The sequence below is a fragment of the Protopterus annectens genome, chromosome 6.part0 (genome assembly GCF_019279795.1).
Source record: "Protopterus annectens isolate FY-2018-M chromosome 6.part0, PAN1.0, whole genome shotgun sequence".
Taxonomy (NCBI): Eukaryota; Metazoa; Chordata; order Ceratodontiformes; family Protopteridae; genus Protopterus; species Protopterus annectens.
In genome coordinates, this window is record NC_056737.1 from 1,986,339,650 (window position 1) to 1,986,352,543 (window position 12,894).

Here is a 12,894-nt window from a genome sequence, read left to right on the forward strand (position 1 = left end):
AAGCAGGTATCATTCAGTAAAGACAACAAAACTATTAAAATTTTTTCAAGAGAAAGACAGGCATACAGCATAATGGTTGGATGTTACTGTTTAGTTACATTTATAATCTAAGTATATGAGAGAAATTAGGAAGGTATGAAGGTTATCCAGGAGAGGAGGGGGAGCAGAGCTTGGGAGGTATGAGTTGAAGAGTGCAGTTACATTTCCTGTGAACAAACAGGTAAGAATGAAGTTGTGTTTTGAAGGTGTGTGGATTGTCACAGGTACTCAGAGTAGAGGGCAGGGCATTCCGTTTTTTGGCTAGGGAAAAGGAGAGTAGAAGCTGACCAGCTGGGTGCTTGGGTTTTTGGATGGTTATAAGGTTTTGGTGAGTAGATCTAAGGGGTCTAAGGGGGGTATATGGTTGTAGGATATTAGATAATGCTGGGCAGCTAGTAGGTTGGAATAATAATTTGTGGGTTGTGATGATTTAGAGGAAGTCAAGTTGATTAGGGAGTTCAAGCCAATTTAAAGAGTGTAGGGAGGTGCAGTGATGGGAGGAGGATTTTGTCTTGGTAGAGAATCTGGAGATTTTGTTGTAGCACACTTCCAGTTTGAAGGTGAGTGTGGAAGATAGATTGGTAAATAGAGGAGCACCATACAAAAGAGAGGGGAGGAGATAGGTAGTGGCCAAAGTTTGTCTGGTGGAGGGAGTGAGGAAGTAGTTGTTCCTGTAGAGTAGGCTGAGTTTTATGTGGGTTTTCTTGATGTTAAGTTGGATGTGAGTATTGAATTTTAAGTGTTCGTCAATGGTGACCTCCAGGAATTTGGCAGAGGGAATGACTTCGATAATGGAATTGTTAAGGCTGGTAATTTGAAGTGAGTTTTTATCAATGGGAGTGGATTTTGAGGGAGTGAATAGAAGAATCTTAGTTTTGTTAGCGTTTAGTGAGAGGTGGTTTTGGTGCATCCAGTTTTCAGTAGTTGAGAAGGCAGTTTGAGTTAGAGACTGAAGATCAGATAGGTTAGAGACACAGCAGATCAAAGTGGAATTGTCTGGATATTGGACAATTTTGGTATTGGGTATGGCTTTGTAGAAATTGCTAATAAAGATGTTAAATAGCAAAGGGCCTAGTATGGAAACTTGGGGTCCTCCTGTAGGGGTGGGGAGGAAAATGGAGGAGGCCTGGCCCCATTTGACAGCTTGGGACCTGTCATAAAGATAGCTGAAGAACCAGGAAAGAGTTGTTTGGGAGATGCAGAGATTCGATAGATGATTTAATAGATGGTTGTGGGAGATGGTATCAAAAGCTTGTTAGAAAAGTACAAATTTTATGAGGAACAGATCAAACAAATAAGTCAAAAATCTGGTCATTCTGTGAAAAGCTGGGAACCTGAGAGTTCTGCTCTCAGCTATGGATGAAATATTGTGGGTAGCATAGTTTGAAAAGTACCGACATTGGTAACTGTATTAAGTATGACAACTACTATACTCTATGCATTATTATGTTATCCAGGCTCTGCCATGTGTGTGTACGTTTGAGATACATACATCTAGATCAAACATCACCATTTTTCCTATCTGCCATTCTTCTGGTCTCTGCTATCACTCTCTTTCCTAGACAAGAAGATTCTCAGGAGAAGGCATAGCTGTATGCACAGAACCATAGCTGACATGAATGATGTCGCTATAGACATTATATATCTTTATTTATTGCATATGATTGTCTCTGCTCATATAGGCACTCAGACTATATTTATTTTAGCTGACCTATCAGCATTATATCTTGGTATTTGGGTTCTTTTATTGTACAATGTAGCACGCTCATGGTCATCTTGCGTTGTGTGAGATTCATTTTTCATCTTATAGTTCCATCACAACTACTGTTGTGTAGAGTTGGCATGTGGTAGCCATATGCGTAACTTGCATTAATATATGATTCCTCCTAGTATTCTTTGTGATTTGAACACTTGCCTTGCCCTGTTCCTGGTCATTTGCACCAACTCTTGTTCCGTATCATTATTGTTACTTGCTGTCCAGTTTGATTGTACTTTGTTTCTCTAAATTTCTAGCTCCCTAGAATATTCTAAGGAATATCTGAGAAATGCATGCATCTGATTCCTCGTAGTATACAGCACCAGAGATTTATAAATCCTACCCTAAATGTCTTAATGCTTGTAAGAGGAGCTTGAATCTGTGCCAGAACAAGCCTCACTTTATTGTTCCTATATTTTATTTGAATGCATGTGACAAAAGAGATGAGATAAGGTTTTTAATATACCTATTAATTAATTATACTGGAGATTGTTGGTATTAACATTTCGAAAACTGTGTAACTTTATTTATCTGTTTATTTATTTATTGTGCTGAGAAAAAAATACTGTAAAGTAAATGAATGCATTCTGGACACAATAAGTAATGAGAACCAGCTCTGGTAATATTCTTAATGAAAGGGACACTTATTTCTGTGTTGTAACTTGAAAATCAAATAATACAGTATGTTTGTTATGTACACTGTAGAGAAACTGTACTGTCAAACTATACACAATTACATTGGTAATGTAATCTCTGTGCAATGTAGGAAGCCTGCAGTGTATGCATAGATTTTAGACTGAAATTTTTACAATTCAAAGATGGTTCCTGTAGGTGAATAAAGACAATGCTTAACCAGTAAAGTGACTCAGCAAATGATTTTGTTCACTGTTTTACAACTGCATAGCTGAACTAACTGCATTAATGCCAGTATTATGAAGTTACTGTTGTTTTTCCTTATAAGAGTGTCAATCTCTCCCTCAGCTTTGCTTGTTTTCTGAGATTCCCTGTTAATCATTGTTATTTCGTGGTTCTGCCCTTCTCTCACACGCACAGGTCTTTTATTTATCTATTTGAGGTATGACCTGCAATAATGTTTGCCTTTGGCAAGTAACCCCCTACTAGCTCTTGAAGACATTGTGCAACAGAGCATTTGGCGTATAGAACAATAACAATATCTTATTTTTTTCTTCCCTTACTATGCTTCTAAGACAGTTACTGCTGCTTATAAATCCCCTCTTCCTTCACAGCTACTGAGGAGGCAATCATGGAAGTTGACAGGATTATTGCTAGCATGTAGCATTTAGGACCTTTTCCTATACCTTTAGTTCCTGATAGGGTTACAAATGACCCTTTTGGCTTAACTGCATGTACATGTTTCTGGCATATTTCCATAAATTGCAGCTTTCCTGCTCTTCACCAGGGAGCAACCTTCTCAAGGACCATCCCATACCCTTTTCACAGAACAGGAGAATTTACCCCTGATACTCCCACTCCATTTTGGTAACTCTCCTATGACCTGGTAGCTAATGGCTCATAGGCCAGCAGCAATGCCGTAAGGCTTCCTCTCTTCCTCAATGAAGTGGCAATAATATCTGTGTTTTTGTTCCTTCGGTGTCTCATATTCCTTATGTGGTTCACCAGGCATATGTTATCCATTGGCAATGTACTCCTTCTAATGTGTAAACAGTAATTTGCCATCAGCAAGTACTTTTATCTAGTTAAGGAAACAGACTATGTTTGCATGTTTTACCTCATGCATCCATAACTAATCTCCTTCCCAAATTCTTCAAATTTCAAAATACTCTGAAATAGACAATTGCTACTTTTCTTGCAAATTAGAAGTGATCTCAAATTATATACTCTATATCTGTGAGGTAGAATACCATAGTCATGAAAGTCATTCCCCCAGGGCGAGGCTTTTTCATTGCACTTTGGGTGTTGACCCCTGTGATTTCCTCACTCTCTCTCTCTATATATATATATATATATATATAGACTGCTTTTTACCTCCATTTTGTAGTACCAGCCCCATATATATATATATATATATATATATATATATATATATATATATATATATATATATATATATATATATATATGTATATTCCACAAGCCATTTATAAAGCTCCATGTGTTCTGAACATTCTTTCCATGCACAGAATGAGGAGATGAAATACTGAAGTGTCACTTTCCTCTTTGCCCGTGGCTACTTGTGATACAGTTCTGCTATTTTTCCAGACCCATGTTGTGATCATTAGAAATAGTATCCATACTAATGTGTAATTAGTAAATGCTCAGTAAACAATGCAGATATTATGGATGTGCTTTTAGCCTCCATGAGGGGTTTATTCAGCCTGTCTCCTAAAACAAAAATATGTATTACATGATATGCAACTGCCTTTAGCTAGGCATTAGCCTGTTTAAAGTTATACACCCAATATACAACATCCTCATTCCCCGCATTACATGTAGAACATTTTTTGCTTCCATTTTGTAGCAGCAGCCCCATACGAATGTACCACAAGTCATTTCAAAAATTCCATGTGTTCTGAACTTTCTTCCATGCACAAGATGAGAAGGTGAAAAGCAGGAATCTCATTTTCCTCTTTGTCTCTGGCTAATTGTAATACAATTTTGCTATTTTTCCAGACCAATACTGTGACCATTAGAAATATTATCCATACTAATGTATAATGTATAGATGCTCAGTAAGCAATGCAGAAACAGTGGATGAGCTTTTACCCTCAATGAGGGTTTATTCAGCCAGCCTTTTATAAAAATGTGCATTTCATGGTATGCAAATGCCTTTAACTAGGCATTTGTCTATTTAAAGTTATGCACCTGATATACATCATTCTCATTTTTGTCTGGTTATTAAGCATTCGTATATATATATATATATATATATATATATATATATATATATATATATATATATATACAATTTGTAAGATAGCATTATTATGTCACATTGATGATGTTTGCTTTAAGTTAATCTTAACTTTTCAATAAGCATTTCATATACTTTTACATCAAATAATATTTTGTATGCATTCAAAAACATTTTAATATGTGCATCTTTTCAGTCTTAAGCATTATGATCAACTTTTAGATTGTCCATACATATTAGCCTGCTCTTCATTAGTCATCCACCATTAGAGTATTTGATATGACTACTCAGTTTTGACATCTTATCTTCATTTTGGGACAGTTCTTGCTGTACTAAGGCCTCTTTTGGAGGAAGCACATCAGGACCCTTTCTCCACAAAGCTTGACAATTGCAGTTCTCACAGTTTGTATTTTTGTGGTTCTACTGTTTATGGCACTGCTAGTTACTCTTCTTCCCTGAACTTTAACATATTTATTATTATTAAATATCCTTGACTGCTGCTATTCAGTTTTCCTACAAACAACCCAGGACAGTGGTTCAGCTGTGTTAACACCTACTTAAACTTCAGGCTACAAACCTATCCTTGACTTTTTATTCTTACTCTGCTTTCAGCTTGTAAATCTGGAAGTCTTCTGTATTTTCTATAATAATGACAATGTTTTTGCCTTTGCTAATTTCTTTTCAGCATTTCCTTTACTTTTTGCCTGATTTTTAGGCATCAACAATATAACTGAAGCGGCAATTTATTTATTATTTATTTATTTATTTCCAGTTTGATTACCAGGGAAGTCCACTGGGCCAGAACGTACCCATTTTCAGTGGAGGCCCGGGGAGAAAAGCTCCAAAAGCAAAGCAAATACAATCTAAGTTACATAGTGTAAAAGATAGTAATAAAATATATACATTTGGAATAACATTACATTGAATACAGTTAGTAAAAAAACAAATACACGCAGTATACTTCAAAAAACATCATTCAGGAAGGTAGATACAATAGATTTAGTAGTTTCCTTAAGTAGCAGGTTTGACTGTATGAAAAGAAGGTGTAAGGTTACATGCTATTTACAATATTTACATAAGAGGAGTAGAGAGAGAAAGTACATAAACTGAGAGTAGAATATAGTTTGATCAAACAGTGATCGAGAGAGAAAAAGAGAAGAAAAGAAGATAGTATTAGGGTAGAGTAAAGAGAAAGGATGTAGAGGGTTCAAGGGGAATTTATGTAGATTTATGTAGGATGTAAGCAGGTGCACTTATGTTTAGAGGATAAGTAAGAGAAAAGTTGGATTTTGAAGGCTTCAGTGTTAGATGTTGTTCTAAGAGAAGAAGGGAGAGAGTTCCATTTCCTGCCAAGAGAGTAGGAGGGAAGGAGCTGGCCAGCAGGGCGATTGGGTTTGTGGATGGTGATTAAATTTTGGTGTTCAGATCTAAGAGATCTGTTTGGGGTGTATAGCGGAAGGATGTTTGCTAGGGCTGGGCATTTTCAGGGTAGAATATTAATTTGTGAGCAGTGGTTAGTTGGAGGTAGTCTAGGTAGTTAGGAGTTCTAGCCAGTTCAGAGTTTGTAGGGAAAGACAATGGTGAGAAGAGGTTTTAGATTTGGTAGCAAATTTAGAGATTTTATTATAGCAGATTTCGAGTTTAGTGGAGATGGAAGAAGACAGGTTAGTAAGGAGAGGGGCTCCATATAGTAGAGATGGTAGAAGATAGGTAGTTGCTAAGGAATGTCTAGCGGAGTTGGAGAGAAAGCAGTTGTTCTTATAGAGCATACCTAGCTTTTGGTGGGTTTTCTTTATGTTTTGTTGTATGTGGCTATCAAATTTGAGGTGCTCGTCTATAGTGATGCCAAGGAGTTTTGCAGATGGGACCACCTCTATGGTTGACTTTGTTTGGCTTATGATTTTGAATGCTGTTTTATCAAATGTGCAAGCCCTGGAGGGAGCGGAGAGAAGAATTTTGGATTTATTAGAGTTAAGAGAGAGATGATTTTGGTGCATCCAGTTCTCAGTAGTGGAAAAAGCTATTTGGGTTTTTGTCAGTAGTTCGGGAATGTTGGAGGCGGCGCAGACTAAGGTAGAATCATCTGCGTATTGGATGACTGTTGTGTCTGGGATGGCAGAGAGAAGGTTATTTATTAAGATGTTGAAAAGCATGGGTCCAAGGATGGACCCCTGGGGAACACCAGTGGGTGTAGGTAAGAAGGAGGAGGTAGAGTTGTTCCATTTGACAGCTTGGGATCTATCTGATAAGTAGCTAGAGAACCAGGATAGAGTATCAGGGGAGAGATGAAGGTTTGATAGATGAAAGAGAAGGTGTTTGTGAGAGATGGTGTCAAGGCTTTAGACAGATCTAGCAGTACAGTGGAAACTAGTAACCCAGAATCCCTGGCTTGGTTGACTGTTTCTAAGAAGGATAGTAAGGCAGTAATAGTGCTGTGTCCAGGGCGGAAACCATGTTGGGTGGGTGTTAGGAGGTGGTTATGGATTAAGAAAGGCATGAGTTGGTGGTGGACGCATTTCTCTAGGATTTTTGATAAAGGTGAGAGTAGGGCAATTGGGCGAAAGTTGGAGATATTTGTGTTTTTGCCTCCTTTATGAAGAGGGAGAATGTAGGCTGATCTCCAAAGCATAGGAACATATGACTCTTTTATAGATCTATTAATTAAGATGCTGATAGGAGAGCAATACCTTGCAGCACATTTAAGGAAAGAGGAGGGGATGTTATCAGGGGCATTAGTGCATGGCTTTAGTTTAGATAAGAGTCTTTTTATGAATATAGTTGAAACAGGTTTCAGCTGGAAACTGGGAGGACAGTTAGAGGGGTTGTTGGGAGTAGAGGAAAGAGAGTTGGATGTATTATTGTTGGGGAAGGATTTGGTAAGATTAGCTATAGATTCCGTGAAGAATTTGTTGAAGAGAGAGCTTAGATCTGAGTCAGTTTTACTTGGGTCTGGGCAAGGGTTATTTTTAGATCCTGGGTGGAGAAGGGAATTTACTGATTTCCAGAACTGTTTGGGGTTCTTATTTTGGTTGGACTGTAGTTTGTAGTAGTAGTTCTTTTGTCCAGGGTGATTAGTTTTTGCTAGGTTGCGGAGTTGGGTGTATTGGAGCAGGGAAGAAGGGATTTTATTTTTCTGGTATAGCTTCCAAGATTTGTCCCTTTGATGCATGACTTGTTTTGTTTCTTTGGATAGCCAGGGGGCAGAGTTAGCTTTGACTCGTTTGTTTCTTGGAGGAGCTAGGGAGTTCAGAGTATTTAGGAAGATAGAGTTAAACTGTTCAACAGCTTTGTCTAGGGGAAGTGTATTTAGGGTCTGCCAGTTGGTATGTTTAAGAATGTTTGAGAAGATAGTTGGGTTGAAGTTGCTGAGATTACGAGTGTGGATGTAGTGGTGTAGATATTGGGTAGAGTTAGCGGAGCAGTGTATGAAAGTAGGGAGATGGTCACTGAAGGTATCAGGGATAGTGCCTGAAAGAGTTATTTTGTTTGGATGAGAGACTAGGATCCAGTCAATGGTAGATCCTGGGGGATTTGTTTTGTTAGGCCGGGTGGTTGAGTGTATTACTTGGGTGAAGTTAAAGAGGTTGATGAATTGGGAGGGGGAAGGAGAGTTGATTTTATTCCAATCAATGTTAACGTCGCCTAGAATGTAGGTTTCAAATTTGATTTCAGTTGAGGCCCAGTAAAGAATATTTTCAAGGGTTGTTATGTTATCACCTGGGGATATATAAAGGGAGATAATGCAGATGTTCTTATGTTTATTTAGTCGAAGGAGACTGGCTGTAAGTTCAGCGTTTTTGAACTCAGGAGTTGGAATTTGTAGAGGGATCAGGGAGAGAAGGTTAGAGAAAATTATTGCAGAGCCTCCACCTTTTTTATTTGTATTTCAGTCTTCTGCCCATTAGCATCTGAACTGTGGAGAGACTGAGACCCTGCACTGGATTATTCCTGTATTCCAAAATTGTGAAATGGCAGTCCTCATAGCTACTTACAGTTCTTTCTCATGAGACTTTCACTGTTTGGATAACTCTCTATGTGTCTATTAGACTGATGATCATGTGGATTGGGCACTGTGTGTTTGAATTTCCATGCCTAAGCATATTCTGAATAACCTGAATTTTGCGTTAGACATGACAGCTTCAAGTATCTCCTGTATTAGGAATATAAACTTTAATGCACGAGTCATGTTTGTTATGCCTGTCAGGTTGATTATTTGAGGGAATATGGCATAATAATCTATACATACATGATACATCACTTTTCTGTATTGGAGGAAATTTCTGCACACACTGCTCCACAGATCACTTTATACTCTTTAAGCTAGTATCTCTTCCTTTAACTTTTATGATATGCATTACAAATGACACAACTCTCAGTACTTCTTCTGAGACAGAATTCATGGGCAACACATTATACTCCTTGCTTTTTCTTTTGAGTTTACTTTTCCACAGATGTGACTCATTTATCATGTCAAGCATTTGTCTTCTCAGGTAACAGGGAACTTTTTCAGCTTTCTAATTCAAATCTTGGGCTCAAAATATTTATTAATTAAAAATGTAAAATTATTATTTTTTTATTGCTGATATTCACTCAGGCCACTCCCACATTATAACATATTTCAGTAACTGGATTTCTTTTATTTTTTTTTCAATTATTTTGGACTTTCTTCTACCGTTGATAACTGCGGTAGTACCTAGAAAATATCCAGTTCTTAAACAATTCTTCATACTTGCTTGGTAAATATGTTCTGTTCAGCACTCCTCCCATTTGTAATTTCTTGCCTGGTCTTTATTTTACTTTCAGATCATATTTCTGTGGATTGAGTAATATCTTCTGCAATCTTTGCTGTGCTTTAAATTACAAAGACTTTATGAATATGGTTTGTAAAGGTTTTTGGTATTTTTCCACCTGACCTTCTTTATAGGATATACATTAATGGAAATTCTCACATCAGTACACTGTTGCTGAGAGTTCCTCTTCTATCTGAGCATCTCTCTTTTGTGTATCTGTAAATGCTCTTAACCTATAAGCAATTGGTCCATTCTCTTGATGTACGCAGTGCCTGTACCATTTTGATTGGCATCTGCTTGAAACATAACTGGCTTATTCACATTGTAGTGTTATAACATTGGTGCTTCCATAACTAAATTCTTCAGCATTTCAAATCTCTTTTCCTTTTCATAGTTCCATTCTCAGACTTCATCTTACTCCATCAGCTTTTTTAGAGGTATAGTTTTCTTATAGATTTAGAGGTAACTACTAAGTTAATGACCACAGGGAGGACCTTTTTAAGTTTAGCCATGCTTCCTAAATGTATCTAAGAGGTTTTAATACCCTAGGTTTATTTTAAGGTGTGTGTGTGTGTGTGTGTGTGTGTGTGTGTGTGTGTGTGTGTGTGTGTGTGTGTATATATATATATATATATATATATATACACACACACACACACACACACACACACACACACACACACACACACACACACATATATATATATATATATATATATATATATATATATATATGGATTCCTATTACAAGAACGAAAGTTCACTACTTCGAACTTGTAATAGGAAGCCTCACTTCTGCGAAAGTTCACTTTAAAAAAGTGAACTTTTGCATAAGTGCACTTCATGAAAAACACTGCAGCACAGTGGAGGACATAAAAAACAAGCTATGTCCTCCACTATGGTGCAATAGTCACAGACCTTAGGGTTAAGGCATGGGTTAGTGTAAGGGGATAGTTAGTAAAGCTATCCCCTTACCCTAACCCATGCCCTAACCCTAATGTTCGTGACTATCGCACCATAGTGGAGGACATTGCTATGTCCTTCACTGCACTGCAGTCATCACAGACCTTAGGGTTAGGGCACAGATCATGGTAAGGGGATAGCCCTATGGGCTATCCCCTTACTATGACCTGTGCCCTAACCTTAAGGTCCATGAGTAATGCACGGAAGTTCAGTACAACATCCGTTCGTTGTACTGAACTTAGCGTAAGTGCACTTTGATTAAGTGCACTTTCACTGCAGTGAGCATGCCATGCACTATTTCGAATTAGTGAAAATTCGATGTAGTGTATGGAACCCATATATATATATATATATATATATATATATATATATTATATTATGACGTCGCACACACAGGTGCTCAAATGTTGTAATATCGAATCCATATGTCTGAAATGTGAAAATAGTGAAGCCGCGGAACACCGATTTTTTACCCAGGGACAAAAATCGGTGGGCCGTTTTCACGGCTTTGCTATTTCCTCCACTGTGGTGCAATCTCGGAGTTGGTATATTTAAGTAGGAGAGGTATTGGGGGGTGAAGCCCCCCACATTAGTATAAGTTTAAAGTGTATGTGTTTCTTTTGTTTTTGTACCGGAACAGTGATTTTCTTCCCTGGGAAAAAAATCGCTGTTCTATGTGTTTGTACTTCTTGCATTTCTAACTTCCCTGTTCGATATTACATCGTTCGAACGCTTGTGCATTCGATGATGTGATATATATATATATATATATATATATATATATATATATATATATATATATATATATATATATATGAATTTCTGTTTCCCTATCCACTGGATGCCAAAAAAGGAGCAGCCCAACCAATGATCCTTGAGGAACTCTACTAGTGACTTGCCTTTTTGTAGAGGTAGATTCCCCTATTCTAACTTCTTAGGTCCTATCTTTGAGCCAGCTGACTATCCAGCAGGTGACATAGAGTTTTATACCTAATTTCATGAGTTTGTCTACAATACCTGAGTGGGGTATTGTATTGAATGCTTTGTTCAGGTAATGTATGCACCATTCTGTCCTCATCCATTGCTTTGGTGACCTTTTTGAGGAAGTCCTCCAGGTTGATTAGGCATGACCTGCCTTTGATGAACCCCACTGGGTTAGATCTAATGAATGAAAGTTTCCTATGAAAAGACATCTGGCCCATATGGGGATTAAACCCACAACCTTGGTGTTATTAGCATCATGATCTAACCAACTGAGTTAATGGGCCCCTCTTCTAACCAATATCAGAATCAAACACTGCACCTTGTATCTGTGTGGCAGAGACTTTAACCATCATGCCAATACCCCCTCAGTTTTTTTCTATCATTATTCAACATTGCATAAGTCAATCGATTAATGTCCATCCCTTTGTAAGTTGATTAATATCCAAAAAAAGAGGAAAAATAATTTAATTTTATTAAAATCGTCTTTAGACATTGATTTTGATGGCTCTCATTAAGAAAAATAAACAAAGAAAGAATACCAGCAATACATTTACTCCTAAAAGGTTAATGCTCCAATTTCCTGCCAGTAACACCACCTTCAAAACCAGCTGTTATATTAACTGCTTAATGTACAAGGTTAGAGTCCACAGTATAAGAATGGATGATTTCCCAATAACTGATATAGCAGTCAAAAAGAGACATCATTTTCGATTAACTTGCAATACCTCTTTAACTTCTGATGTCATCAGAAAAGGCATACTCCTCAGATAGCTGATTCATGTATGTACTATGACCTGGCCATATCTTTTGCCATTGCCAGGCTTTATAAGGAAGACAAGTACATCATTTATGAAAGCACAAGATAGAAGTGTAACTGGGATTAAGGTTGCATTACCTATAAGAAAGATTTCATGTCCCAGGAAACTTGTAACTGGAGTAAACATAATTCTGACAAGATATTGTCCTCCTTTCAGATCAGGTGGGTGAATATTGTCCCAAGTAGCCCAGTCCTTGTGCTACTTCTTCCCTTTCATATGATAAATTCCTAGATGTTATCTAACGAGAAGCAACTGTATTCGAAGTGATAGGTAGACTGATCTACATTGATAACATTATTTGCATTTTCACATTGTGTTATAAAGATAAATGCTTGCCATTATCAACAGTTAAAATAGTACTTCCATTAGTTGTTAATATAGTTACAATGCTACTGTTGTCAACAGGAATATTAATAATGTTCATACCCCTTTATGCTTGTCTTGGACTTTCTAATATAGATATAAGCTCTAACAAATCTAAGAAACTGTAAAGTTGTATTATTAAAGTTATAAACATCAGCTTTATTATATAGTCCTTGGTTTGAATCCTTCAGCCTCCTTTGTCCTACTCTTTGACTCTGAGCAAGTCAATTAACCAGGCAGAACTCCCAGGTCACCCCTAAAAAGATATTTATTCCTGATGAGATTGCT